The following is a 14,978-nucleotide window of genomic DNA, read 5'->3' as shown; positions in this document are numbered from 1 at the left end:
CTATCCCAATACCCTGGATTTTAAAAAGCAATTTATCTATAATTGCTTTACCTTAAAGTATAATATATTTTTGTTGTTTTAGTAAACTCATTATATAGAAGCCAATCAACACTTAGTGAACGACCAGTTTGGAGCCAGATATTCCTTTATAATAACAACAGTAATTATAATAACATTACGGTTTAGAAAGCAATTTATAAATATAATCTCATTTTATCTTCATAACTCATTCCTCTTAACAATTATTCCTCTGATTTCTAGGAAGTCTTTACATCAAATTTACTTCTCTAACTTCTATTGCTAGTTCTAACCTCTGGAACTAAAAAAAAAAAATTAATCTCTCTTCAAATTCAATCTTGATCTAGTAACAACTAGGAATTTTTTGTGCTTAGAGCAAGCAACACAAAATGTGCAAGTGTCCCTAAGCATACTGTCTGCTGAAGAAGAGACACAGAAACCCCTCCACAGGGGCTACTACTGGGGAGACTGCTGAGAAGTAGTGGGAGTGAGCAGAATAGGGTGGGGGAGGAGTTTCTAGCCTACCATCTGGTATCTTCCTTCTTTAATTATTTCTGTTTAACTACACCTCCCTCATCTTGTACTTGAGAGGTAGATTTCTAGAATCCCCAAATTTTTTAGATTTGGCTCAACATCCTTATTTAGCAAGACATTTTGGAATTTTAACATATCCAGTGTGTTAGTGTTGCCACCTGCAAATCTGATAAGCTCATCATCTCTGTCTTTCTCCAACTCATTAATAAAAAATGTTAAATGGCAAAGTGCCCAGCTTTACATTCAAATCTGGGTCTCCTGGCTCCAAATCCAGGCTCTCCCCATACTCTTTCCACCATGCCACACAACCTCTAAGTACACAAACTAATGCTTTCAGGAGGGCCTCGGAGCCAAGGCAGAAAGCAAAAATTCAGGTTTCTGTTTCTCTCTCTGTCACGGCTTCATTACTAGACCTTTGGGTTCTCATGCTAACTTATCATGAAGAATACCCTTCATTCTCACCAACCAACCCTTTCCTCAGCCATCTTTGCTTTGTTTTCAATTAAATCACCCCCCACCTCCCATAGCATCTCCAGCTTCAGTGCTTTTGTGTTATCTAAAATACCAGCATCAACTTTCCACTTTTGATCTGCTAAGATTTACTTCCTCTGGATTCAGAGCTCACCTCAAAGCTCTCCCCTTACCCAAATTAAAGTTAATAAGTGACAGAGCTTCCTTCTTCCCTATATTTCTCCCAAACAAAAATAAATGATGAGTAACTAGAAGAAAGATGGCAATCTTCCTTTCTCCCTAATCCCCATCTCTTAGGAAGCTAAAACAACTAGCAAAATTGTGCTTTGGGTTATGCTCTGTAAAACTGATTTAGGCTTTTTTCCCTCCTGTCCCTTCTGTCACTCATTTGTCCCCACCTTCCTATCCTCAATATGGTCTTGGGGTAGAAGAAAAGGAGGATTGTCTTACTCTCTACCTAGTGGGAAATAGAAATAAAAAAATATGTTTTGCAATGTAATCACAAGCAATACAGATTACCTGTCACTTTGTAATCTATTAAAGGAAGGAGGAGAACTAGGGAGTCTTAAAAAAAGATTCATTGATTCACTTCTTCATGAACCCAAGATAAAAAGTGTCAAACATAGAGCTCTTCAGAAAGCAAGAAAAATGTGCGGGTTTTCTCTGCAGTCTTGACAATGCATTGCAGATTGGAGCTGTAGTACCAATTATGAGCCCTTTTCCCCAGAATGGAACATGGCTGAGCAGTTTCCTTGCTAAGCCTGTGGAGCTCTACTAAGTTCTTTCACATTGCCTCCAAAATCCTCAGCACCCCTGACCCTGGGCCTATGTCCATCACTCTCTTCCCTCTATGAAATCTGCCTTCATCCCCTCCAACCCCAAATTTCCCAGGGCTCCTCACTAAAGCTCATGTAGTATTTAGCAGCTTTACTTCACATCTGACAGCTACACATTTTGACCAGAAGGGAGCATTTCATTGTCAATGAGCAAAACAACCCCTCCCTGGTTCTGTTTCTCCCTTTTTCTTCCTCCTTTGACCTCCCCTTCTCTCTCCCAGCTTGCTTCCCTCCCCATCTCCTATTCTGCTTCAGTCTGGCTAGAGTACAATCCCTTTCCAGCAGCAGCACAATGGCTGGAGCTCCAAATAGATATAGTACGATCCTGCATAAGTTGTACAGCTTCAACTGCCCCCTTTGCCAAATATGACAGAAGCAATTAAAGACGAGAAGGTGGAGACAAGAGGGCGGAGGACAGGATGAGGGGGAAAGGGAAGGGCATAGCGAGAGTGTAAAATTTGCAAAGCTGGGTCTCTCTGGCCAGCGCAAGCATGGTCCCAGGCTCACCGGTCGGGAGGTCCTGCCAACCTGTCCCCACCTAAACATACTCGGATCTTTCCTTAACATGTTTTAGTTTTTAAATACTCGCTACTAGCAACGGCTACCCCCGCGGCCGCTGCAGCTGCTGCGGGTTCTGACATTGTAGGAATGCCTGGTTCCGGGGGATGCTCGGTCAGCCATGAGAATGGGTGGGCGAAGGAATTTTGGAGGACCAGAGAGCAAAGATGGAACCTTGTGGTGTGTGTTGAGCGGAAAGAGATAAAGGTACCGGATTTGCTTCCCTACCATTCTCCCCAAATCACCCCTGCTTAGGGTGACATTCCCCTTATCCTTGTCTTCCCCTTCCCCTGTCCCCAAGCGCGCGCCCGCACACACACACACACACACACACACACACACACACACAACACATGCATAACGGGCCCGCTGGGGATATCCGAAGCCCTGGGAGCCGCCCCCGCCGCATCTCTTGGGACAGAGACCCTCGAGAAGCGCGTCCCAAGGAGCGGGGAGAGGAGGGTACCATTGCCTCCCAAGCGAACCCAGAATGCCGGGGGAAGCGCAGGTGCTGGGCCCGGCCGGTCCTACCCGAGAGCCCCCCCCCCGGCTCAGCTTCCCAGCGCCCCCTCTTCCCACCCATCCCTGAACTCAGCTTGGGGTCCCAACTCCAGGCGGCCCCACTGGCGACGGCACCTGTGAGGCTCCTGGCGGAGGGAGGCGGATCCCGGGGCTCAGCCGGATACCTCCATCCACGGGGGCCGCGGCGGCCGAAGCGGTGGTGACAAGCGGAGCGAGTGCTTCCCCCCAGCTGCACCAGTAGCTCCTCTCCCCCTCCCTTCCCTTCTTTCCCCCTCCTTTCCCTTCTCTCCCCCTCCCCGCCCTCAGCGCGCACTCGGCTTTCAGGAACGCGCGCGCGAGCTTGGGCCGGCCCCAGCCCCTCTCCTTAGCAGGCGCCGGCTTCTCCGGAGCGCGCAATTACGTCCCAACCCGGCCTGGCCCCGGGCTGCCTCGTTATTAATATTCATCAACTTTCCAGAGCCCCGCTTTCCCTTTCGGTTGGAAACTCAGCTTCGCTAGTGCATATTCAGCATTTACACAAAATCCAAGTTTTAGTTTTAATTACCTTACAGGTAATTCACCTCTTCTACTCCTCGGAGAAAAAAATGGGGAGCAACTGCCCCCTGAACCCCCAATGTTCATCTCTGCCTCCTTGGTCCAATAAAGAAACTAAACTGAACTGATGATTCTCTCTGTGTGTCTCTGTTTCTCTGTGTATGTCTGTCTCTCTGTTTATCTTTGTCTCTCATTGTTTCTGCCGGTCTCTCTGTCTCTCTTTGTCTCTGTCTCAAATAAGGTCAAAAGTTATTCAGTAGGTAAAGGCAAGTGGATTTTGATCACCCTGAAGCACAAAGAAGAGTTCAAGTTAAAGATCCAGACCTTACATGTATACTTATTGTGTATCTAATTTATATTTTAATATATTTAACATCTACTGGTCATCCTGCCATCTAGAGGAGGGGGTCGGGGGGTAAGAGGTAAAAAATTGGAACAAGAGGTTTGGCAATTGTTAATGCTGCAAAGTTACCCATGCATATATCCTGTAAATAAAAGGCTATTAAATAAAAAATAAAAATAAAAAAATAAATCACAGGAAAAAAAAAAAAAAAAAAGATCCAGACCTTAAAAATCTAAACCTTCAGGTCAAAAAGGGAAATCTGAGAAGGAAGATTGGAGATAATATAAGGAGATTCAAGAGGACAATAAGGAGAGACACCCCCAAGGGCAGATCTGCCTTGCCATGATATATTAAACAGGGAGAGCAGGGATTCTTAATCTTTGTCATGGAATCCTTTGGTTTATGAAGCTTGAGGACCCTTCTTAGAATCATGCTTTTCAATGTAAAAAATAAAACATACACAAAGGAAACTGATTATATTGAAAGGCAGTTATCAAAACATTTTTTAAAGAGTTCACAAATCCCAAATTAAAGACGCATCAATTACAGCAAGAGTCAGCTGTATAGCTAAGGACACCATAATAATAATAGTTGTGATAATAACCAATATTTTTAAGATTCACAAAATGTTTTTCACATAACACATTGTAAAGGTGATAGTTGTTATTTTCCTTATTTTACAAACAAGGAAAGAACAAGTAAAGTGATTTGATCAAGATTACACAGAGAATATCAAAGCCAGGATTTCTGGCTCTATACTCAGAGTTCTTTATGCTACCATCTTCACAATATCCTAGCCAAAGCTTTGTTGTTCTGCAAAGGTGACCCTGTGTTATCCATCAATAAGCCAGTGGAGCCCCAGCTCTGACAGGTTCTGCCATTTAAGAAAGACTTTAAATGTCTCTGTCTGAAAATCAACTTCTTTAAGTAGGGCAGCACTACTGGATAGAACTCTGGGACTTAACCACATTTAACTCAGTTTCCTCAACTGTAAAAAGGAGATAATAACAACACGTATCTGTCAGGATTGGTTCAAAGATCAAATGGGAGAATAATTGTAAAGTGCTTAGCATATGCCTGGCACCTAGAAAATACTATATAATTGCTTATTACTTTTCCTTTACTAGGATGGACATTTCATCACCAGTGGCTGGTAAGTAGATAGAAATGAAATATGTGGTCTTGGCAATCTGTGAAATAAAGAAAAAAAAATCTTTTGATCCTGTGCAGTTTCTATTTCATCTCAGCTACACATATAAATAGATGGTTATTACCTTGATTTTTTCATCACTTAACAAGGATTCCACTTCCTTTTTTGAAAACTACAAAAGTCTTTTATCTGATCATAATCTTTTATCATTCCCTCTTTTTCTCTGTCATATAATCCCCAACTCTATTCTTTGTCCTCACTGTGACATCCATTCCCTCCATTCCTCCGTTCTTTCTCAGGTCATTACTACTGCACTGGCAATGCTCTCTTCCCTCCCCTGTCTCAAACCAATAAACTAATTCAATTTTATTCTATTACTCTTGAGCCTCCAGTCTTGAATCCCTTGCCTCCTGGTTCTATCACTAAAAAATGCCTTGACAAAATATGTGCGGATTATTATCATTGTTTACCTCTTCTCCTATTCACATGATGCTAAATAGAGGTAGAAGATATTACTAAATTATCATTGATTTCACAATAAATATGTGTTATATAATCTCAACTAGGCTTTCACTATAGCAAGGCAAACATTTTATTCCTCATTAATGATTCTCTATTCCCCTTCCTACAATAGCTGTTCTAAACCTTCGCATCTCTCCTGAATCTTCCATTTTATATCCTATCCTATTTATATTTATATCCCTCTTGGTTTCTCAACCAATGATATCACTTGATACTTCATTTAAAAAAAATTAACTTAAAAATCAGGCTATACATGGAAAGCTTCCCCCCTTTATTTCCTTTCTGCTTATTTTACACTTGACTTCTCTCATCTTTCTTCTTCTCCAGTCTTAATTTCAAATGGTCCTTGCCAAAGTCAAACTCTTTTACATGCATTCTTGCTCTCTCTTTCTTCCAACATCTTAGTGAATCATCCTTAGTGAATCATTCTCTCTGTCTCTGTCTCTGTCTTTCTCTCTGTCTCTCTCCTACTCTTTTTTCTCCTCCCTTCTTTCCCTCATTCTCATCTCTCCTAAATCCCTCCATTTTATATCCTATCCCTGCTTTTCAACCAATGATATCATTTCATACTTCACTAAAAAAATTTAACTTAATTTAAAAATTAGGCTGTACATGGAAAGCTCCCCCCCTTTATTTCCTTTCTGCTTATTTCATACCTGACTTCTCCCATCTTTCTTCTTCTCCAGTCTTAATTTCAAATGGCCCTTGGTAAAGCCAAACTCTTTTATATACACTCTTGTTCTCCCTCTCTCCCAACATCTTCAGTGAATCGTCCTTGAATTCTGTCTCTGTCTCTCTGTCTCTATCTATGCTGTCTCTTTCTCTTTGTCTCTCTTTCTCTGTCTCTCTCCCCTACTTTTTCTCTCCTCCTCTCTTCCCCTCATTTTCAGTCTCCATTAACTCCTTCCCTCCATGAGCCCTACAAATATGCCCATTTTCCATGCATTCTTTAAAAAAGAAAAGAAGCCTTCCAGCATGCCCATTAGTTATCATTCTGGCTAACCTCCTAGAGATTCCCACTTATACTTGTCACTTCTACTTCCTTTCTTCTCATTTGCTTTTAAATTCAGAAAAAAACAGTAACCTGTTTTTTTTCCTCTTATTTCCAAAATCTAATGGCTTTTTCTCAGTTCTAATCCTTTCAAAATTTCTCCACAGCATTTGATATCTCCTCCTTCATATTTTCCCCTCTCATTTTCATAATACTGTTTTTTCCTGGTTCTACTACTATTTGACCATTCTTGTTCATTCCCCTTTTTTGAATTTTCACCCAGTCCATATCCATTAACTATGGGTGTCACCCAGGGCCACAGATGGTAATCTTATCAGTTACCATGGATTCAATTATTTCTGTACAAATGATTCTAGCCGGGGTATGCTGGAGAGTTGAATGTTAAATTTTCAGTGGGAGTATTAACACCTCAGAGTTATAAATCAAGGCTCAATTTATTATTTTGTTGATTGTTTAGATTTCAGAAAGTAATAAAGTGTTACCGATGCAGATTGAACTTTAAACTGTGTCTTTCCACCAGCTTTTAAAAATTTACCAGCACACTCTGATTCAGTTAATATTATTATTAAATCAGTTCTATTGTCTCTACTGATATAATCATACATCATCAATTGTCTATTATTCATTTCAAACTGGATATTCTGTGTATATTTGAAACTCAACATATACCAAACAGAACTCCATTATTTTGCTTTCCCAAATCTTTCTACCCTTCACTCTTTCTATCTATCCTGTTGAAAGTATTATCATCCTTCCAGTAACTCAAACCAGTAATTTTTAGGTGTGCTCAACTCCTCCCTCTATTACTCTATATCAGCAAACTGTTATCATATCTTGTTATTTCTGCCTTCAATATCCCCATCTCTGCAGTCATACAGACACTGCCTTTTAGTTCAAGCTCTTGTCATCTTTCAGCTAGACTACTGTAGTAGCCTTCTAACTGGTCTTTATGCTTCCAATCTCTGTTTCCTCCAGTCCATCCACTTACCTTCACCAGGTTGATTTTTTTCTAACATGAAAACCTGAATAGGTCACTCAGTGCTCAGTGAGTTAACCCCTATGACTTCTAAAAGCAAATATGAACTTTTTTCTTAGGCATTTAAAGGGTCTTCATAACCTGTCCCCCTTTTTACCTTTTCAATCTTCTTAAACATGTATATTCCATGACCCACTAATATTGGCAGTTTCTCAAACATGACACTCTACTTCTTATCTCTATGCCCTTGCATTCGCTGACCTCCACATCTGCAAATGTTCTCCCCTGTCCTCCCTTCTGCCTCTTAGTTTCCATGGATTCCTTCAAGACAACTCAAATCTTACCTCCTTGAAAGAAACCTTTTCTGATCCTGCTTCATCCAGCCCACGTCCTCGACCCCAATGCCTTCTCCTCTTTTATTGCTTCCACATTATATATATCTTGTAAGTACATAGTTTTTGCTTGCATAGACACCAAAATATATGAAGCAGTACTTTTTTGTGGTAGAAAAGAAATAAAAACAAAGCAGTTGTCCATTGTTTGGAAATGACCAAACAAATCATTGTATGTGAATGGAATGCTTTATTACTGTGCTTTAAGAAATGAACATTATAGAAAGATGCATAAAAAGATTTAAATGTATTGTTGTAAAATGAAGTAAGCAGAATAGGAAGATAATACACAACAACTTCAATCTAAATTTTAAAAAAACCAAGACCCACAAACCATTCAAAATGAATGCTATGAAATTATAAACAAAATTATCCTTAAAGAAGAAATGCAAGAAGATACTTCCTCTGCTTTTTTGTAGAGATGGTAAATCCATAGATATGGGTCATTGCATGTAATGTTAGATTTTTAAAAATTTTATTGATCAATTTTGCCAATTTTTTACCTTCTTTTAAAAAATTCTTTGTAATAAGGGATGGTCCTCAGAGAGAGGTCAAGAAAGGGACTGTTGTTTAGTAATTTTTCAGTGATGTTTGACTCTTTGTGACATTTTTGGCAGAGAGACTAGAATGGATTGTCCTTTCCTTCTCATACTAATTTTACAGATGAGGAAATTGAGGCAAAGAGGGTTAAGTGACTTGCCCCAGATCACATATCTAGTAAGTGTCTAAGGCAAGATTTGAAGTCAGGACAATAATTTTTTTTGACCCCAGGTCCTGAACTCTATCTACTCTAGAGGAGGCATACAAAGGGAATTTGAATCAATGTAAAAACAAAAGATAAAATATTTTTAAACATAATAATAATGTAAACTCTTTGAGGGAAAGGACTTCTTTTTCCTCAATAGTATTTTATTTTTTTCAAATACATGTAAAAATAATATCCTTTTTTAGTAATAGTTTTTTTTTATTTTTCCAAACACATGGAAAGATAGTTTTGAACACAGACCTTACCCTTTCTCCCTTCCCCTAGATAGCAAAGAATCCAATATAGGTTAAACACGTGCAATTCTTTTAAACATATTTCTATATTATCATGCTTTGCAAGAAAAATCAAATCAAAAGATTTGAAAAACACAAGAAAGAGAAAAAACAAGTAAACAAACAAAAAAGGTGAAAATACTATGCTTTGATCTGCATTCAGCTTCCATAGTTCTTTCTCTGAATGCAGATGGCCCTTTCCATCACTAGTCTATTGGAATTGCCTTGAATCACCTCATTGTTGAGAAGAGGTAAGTGGATCATCACATAATCTTGTTGTGTACAATGTTCTCGGTCCTACTCACTTCACTTTGCATCAGTTCATGAAAGTCTTTCCATGCTTTTCTGAAATCAACCTGCTCATCACTTTTTATAGAACAATAATATTCCATTACATTCATATATCGTAGTTTAGTAAGCCATTCCCCAACTGATAGGCATCTACTCAATTTCCAGTTCCTTGCCACTACAAAAAGAACTGCTACAAATATTTTTGTACATGTGGGTTCTTTTCCCTCTTTTATGATCTCCTTGGGATACAGACCCAGTAGAGATACTGCTGGATCAAGGGTTTACACAATTTGATAGCTTTTGGGTCATAGTTCCAAGTTGTTCTACAGAATGGTTGGATCAATTCACAACTCCACTAACAACATATTATTCTGCCAGTTTTCCCATATCCCCTCCAACTTTTATCATTACCTTTTCCAGTCATCTTAGTCAATCTGAGAGGTGGTATTTCAGAGTTGTTTTCATCAGTATTTCTCTAATCAATAGTGATTTAGAGCATTTTTCACAGGACTAGCAATGACTTTAATTTCTTCATTTTAATATTGTCTGTTCATATCCTTTGACTATTTAGGGAATGGCTTGTATTCTTATAAATTAGAGTCAATTCTCTATATATTTTAGAAATGAGACCTTTATCAGAAACAGTGGATATAATATTTCCCCCCAGGTTTCTGCTTTCCTTCTAATCTAGGCTGCATTGGTTTGTACAAAACCTTTTTAAATTTAATATAAAAGATAACTTTTAACATTCATTTTTGGTAAGATTTGTGTTCCAAATTTTTCCTCCCTCCCTTTTTTTTCTCCTCCCTCCCCAAGAGAGCCCGCAGTCTGATATAAGTTATACATGTGCAATCATTTAAAACATATTTTCATATCTTTCATGTTGTGCAAGAAAAATCAAACTAAGAAGGAAAAAACCATGAGAAAGAAAAAGAAAACAAACCCCCCCATACACACAAAGGTGAAAATATTATGATTTTGTCTACATCCAATCTCCATAGTTCTCTCTTTGGATGTGGATGGCATTTTCCATCCCAAACCTATTGGGTTTATCTTAGATCACTACATTGCTAAGAAGAGCCAAGTCCCTCACAGGTGATTATCACACATTCTTGTTATTGCTATGTGCAATGTTGTCCTGGTTCTGCTCACTTCGCTTTGCATCAGTTCACATAAGTCTTTCTTGATCTTTCTGAAATCAGCTTGTTCATATTTCTTTTAACAATAATATCCATTACATTCATATACCTTAATTTATTCATCCATTCCTCAACTGGTGGTCATCTACTCAATTTCCAGTTCCTTGCCACTACAAACATTTCTGCACATGTGGGTCCTTTTCCTTCTTTTATGATCTTTTTGGGATATAGAACCAGTAGTGATACAGCTGGATCAAAGGGTATGCACAGTTCAATATCATTTTTGTCTCTATAGTCTTAGCACTTAGCATAGTGATAAGCATATACTAAATGCTTAATAAATGCTTGTTGACTGACTGATGAAGTGGCAGAAAAGTAGACACAGGGTCCTAAGAATCACAGTTTTTAAATCATCTATAAATAACTGAAAATATTCCAAATATGTGATATTACCAACAAATTGATATAATAGTATTAAAAATTAATCAAATCAATATTTATATTCTTGCAGCAAATGGAACCAGCAGATAGAAAAAGATATAGCTAAATGGAAAAAATAGTTCAAAGGTTCTTACTAACAAAAGAGTTGACTTCACCATATGCTCAAAGTCAAGAGAAATATCATTTCATGGGACACTTGTCCATCTCAATTTACAGGGCTCATGAGGATTCGCAAAAGAACATCCATGAAGATATTATAGTTATACGCCAACAAATTATTCCAGAGGACTTAAAGGTAGAAAAATTCTTTGAAGAACTTGATAAGGTCATCCAAAATAGGTCAGTATATACTTTGGTACTTGATAACCAATACAAAAATGGGCCAAGGGAAGGATGGTGAAAAATATATTAGAAAAACCTGCTTCAGACCTAAAAAATGAAAGTGATCAAAAGTTAGTAGACTATTCAGAAACTGCATATCTACATATCATGAACACTTCCCACCAAAAGAGGTAAGAAGGCACCATGCAAAGGTGAAATGAAATTTACTATATTTTCACAGACATGAAATCACCAGTTACTCTGATATGGGGGTCATATCAGAATCAGCCTTCTGCACAGTCAAATCACTAACTAGTTAGAGCAATGATAAAAGGCAGTATTAAATTAGAAAGATAAAAGTAAGGATAAAAAAACTATAAATAATAGTAACAACTTCAACTTCAACCTGACCTATTCAAAAGATATAAAAATGGAACTAGAAAAAAGCAAAGAGGTTAATCCTGATTATCCCCATTTCCTGCAACAGTTGAACTGGTACAAAGGAATCCCTATGACAAGAAGCCAAAGAGACCAGTAACCTCTTTCAACTACAAATCTTTTTTTCAACCACTTAATCTTTTTGTTGGAGAGGAAAAAAAATAGTCATGGGCAACATCAGTTTAGCGTACAAATTTACTTGTAAAGCATTGCAGAGGAGGATGGCAGAAAATTATAACCATTATCATTTCATAAAACAGTAAAAAAGCAGTTGAAGTAAAAATATGTCCACAGAAAGCTTGGCATAAGACCCAAATGAGCCACATCATCCTAGAGCATTCATAGTTGAAACTGGCAAGAGAACAAAATCTAGAGGGAAAGTGGAGCAAATCTGTATACATTTTTATAACTATCTATTTTAATCATCAGTGATAGTAAAACCATCAGATTTGGACCCCAACATTGCAGTTCTTCATGTACTATACAAGTAAATTAAAGTGGCATTTAAGAAGCTGGAAAGTATGGAAGAAGGGTGATTTTAGACCAAAAATAAACCAAAGAAATCCATAGTGAAATTCTGATGAAAGATCTCCCAACCACATAAATACTGCACATCAGAGGGCCTTTAATTATAAGTTTTGGGGGGTTATGCAATATATCAAAACAAAATTTGTTTTTAAAAGTAAGAATATGGATCAGTACTTGTTATTCTCTCAATTGTTTCATTGAGGTGATATGATTCATGTTTTTTTTCCTATTCTTTTAGTATCTTGCCTTATTCAAAATGTTTTGTAAAATTTGTAAAAATTCTTGTAAAGAATTTTTCTACCTTTAAATACTCTGCAATATATTGTTGGCATATAACTGCAATATCTTCATGGCTGTTCTTCTACAAATACTCACCAAGAGCAGGAATCAGCCAGTGCTGCCCGTGTTTAGTGATAAAACTATGTCCAATTTTTAAAAAAGTTTGATTTTTGCCCTAATGTATACACTGATGCTATAAAAAATTGAGAATGTGTGTGTGTGTGAAAGAGAGACAGAGAAAGAGAGTGTGTGTATGATAGAGATAGAGACAGAGAGAGAGAGAAAGAAAGAGAGATTCTTCTACAATTTTGATAATCTCAGAAAGTCCAATGTAAACTGAGATTCAGAGACTCTAGCTTTTTTGCTGTTCTTTGCACACTTTTCATCTCTCAATTGTGCATTTTCACTGGCTGTCCCCCATGACTAGAATTCTCTTTTTTCTTTTCTTCTACTCATAAAGTCCCTTTATCCTTCAAATCTCAGTTAAAATAGGTTCTTCTGATTCTTCCTAATTTTAGTGCTTTTCCTCTGAGGTTATTTGCAATTTATTCTTCATATAGCTAGATGTTGGCAGTGGATTGTTCTTTGTCCATTTTCAAAGAGGACCAATGATATTACAGAGTGATGGAGAGTAAGGCAGAGTTGCACAAAATCATCAGCCACAGTCTCTCTTTCAGAAACATCAAAGTCCAGTGTCAAGACAAAAGTCAGAATGAATGATGATTGAGCAGGAGGCAATGGATCACCTTGGTGTCTTTGAAGACTGATCATAGAGCCTGCTTCAGCCACCTTCATAGCTGTTGGAACAAATTGTTCTCTTCTGCCTACACCCATCTTCATATGCTTGGGGTACACACTCTCTAGGTCTGTCAGTTATCCTCCACCTAGTTCATCCCTTCTGCTGAAATGTTTTTACCAGCTTCTTGGAGCCACAGGTAAGCAAGCACTGAGTGCCAGGTAGATACCAAAAGTAGATGGGCAACCTTGAAAAGTGCTCAGCAAATCCTCATACCAGCCAGAGCTTGAATATTTCTAGCTTACTATTCTAATGACTTTGGGGAATCCCCCATGGGTGAGATATGGAATTTTGTTTTAGCTGAGCTTGAGGTATCTAATCCAGTGGGAAACTTCATTCACACTGTGTTGTGTATGGTATATTCTCATCTGTATAACTTCTCTGATTTCTGTTTTTTATTAACTTTGATAAATGGATCCATTTCATAATTATATGTGGTCTTTGTGTAACTGGCATTTAGTGGAAAGTCAAGTCAAGTCTTGGGCTTTTCTGGGGGCAATTCTTTCCCATTTAAGGAAAACAATCAGAAGCATAGCTTGAACCTAAAATTATTTCCTCTAGAATACAACATTTAGGAGGGATAGATAGCTATATTTCTAGTTAAGTAATCTCTTTCTGAAGAGAGCAGAATAACCATCTCATGGCCCCATTCTTTTGTTCCCTTCCTGCTAGGAATCAGTTTCCCTTGAAAAAGAAGGAATGGTACACACTCTAGAGATATCCATGCATCTCTCTCTGCAAGCCACATTGAGACGGACTTATGTGACTACAAATAATCTACATAATAAGCAGCAGCACACACAAACACACAGACTTCTTTGGCATTTTGAGACTTTAATAAGGAAAATGACTGTAAGTGGGTGTTTGTTAGGGCTGGTTCAGTTTTGTCCAAGCATTATCTTTTTGGCACTAACGTTTGCATCTAGATTTGCCTTACAGTAGCTGCTGCCTTTCATGCCAAAGAGGACCATGCTGGATAGTCCTGTGTGTCTTTCATTCCATATTGATTCCAATGTTCTTCACAAAAACCTTGAAAGTGTCCTTGTACCAATTTTTCTGACCTCAGTGTGAGCACTTGCCTTGTGTGAACTCTCTATAAAATAGTCTTTTAGCCAAACATATATTTATCTTTTGAACATCGTGGCCAGTTGATTGAAATTGTATTCTCTACAGCAGAACTTGAATGCTTGGCTGTTCAACTTGAGGAATAAGCTAATGTCTAGTACCTTATCTGGCCAAGTTATCTTCAGAATCTTCCTAAGATAAATCAAATGGAAGCTATTCAGTTTTTTGGCATGGTGTTGGTATATTGTCTGGGTTCCACATGCAAGCAACAATGAGGTCAGTACAATAGCTCTGTAGACCTTTGTAGACTTTAGTTTAGTAGGCGGCCTAACTCTTATTCCCTTCTACACTTTCCTCCCAAAAGATAAGCTAGCTCTGACAATATGTGCATCAGCTTTATCATCTATGTGTATGTCCTTGGAAAGTATAGAGCCAAGATAATTGAACTTCTCTGCAATTTAAAAAATTTCTCCATTTACTATAACAAATGGTTCCATATGATAAATGTTGGAGGTGATGTGGGAAAACTGGGACACTGATGCATTGTTGGTGGAACTGTGAAAAGATTCAACCATTCTGGAGAGCCATCTGCAACTATGCCCAAAGGACTATAAAATTATCATGCCCTGTGATCCAGCAGGGCTACTACTGGGTCTGTATCCCAAGGAAATCGTGAAGAAGGGAGAAGGACCCACATGTACAAAAATGTTTGTAGTGACTCTTTTTGTGGTGGCAAAGAATTGGAAAATGAGTAGATATCCATCAATTGGGGAA

The 14,978-nt window shown here is 38.2% G+C and overlaps 1 protein-coding gene and 1 long non-coding RNA gene across 3 annotated transcripts in view; one reads left to right on the top strand and one right to left on the bottom strand.

The window, feature by feature from the left end:
• The window catches only part of FEZ1 (fasciculation and elongation protein zeta 1), a 39,376-nt gene extending 36,173 nt beyond the window's left edge, over nt 1-3,203 (bottom strand). Inside the window, exon 1 of one of the 2 annotated variants that reach the window (XM_012545129.2) lies at nt 3,054-3,203. The gene's annotated coding sequence lies outside the window, so the exon portion shown is untranslated. The remainder of the gene's footprint in view (nt 1-3,053) is intronic. The other variant, XM_031960944.1, reaches the window with a different exon arrangement.
• On the top strand, nt 2,145-13,111 carry LOC116422493. The gene is made up of 3 exons (XR_004233174.1): nt 2,145-2,624; nt 10,994-11,116; nt 13,021-13,111. It is a non-coding gene; the product is annotated as an uncharacterized LOC116422493 (long non-coding RNA).
• The last annotated feature ends 1,867 nt before the right edge of the window (nt 13,112-14,978 follow it).

The sequence above is a fragment of the Sarcophilus harrisii genome, chromosome 3 (assembly GCF_902635505.1).
Source record: "Sarcophilus harrisii chromosome 3, mSarHar1.11, whole genome shotgun sequence".
Taxonomy (NCBI): Eukaryota; Metazoa; Chordata; class Mammalia; order Dasyuromorphia; family Dasyuridae; genus Sarcophilus; species Sarcophilus harrisii.
This window is presented reverse-complemented; position numbering and strand designations above follow the sequence as displayed.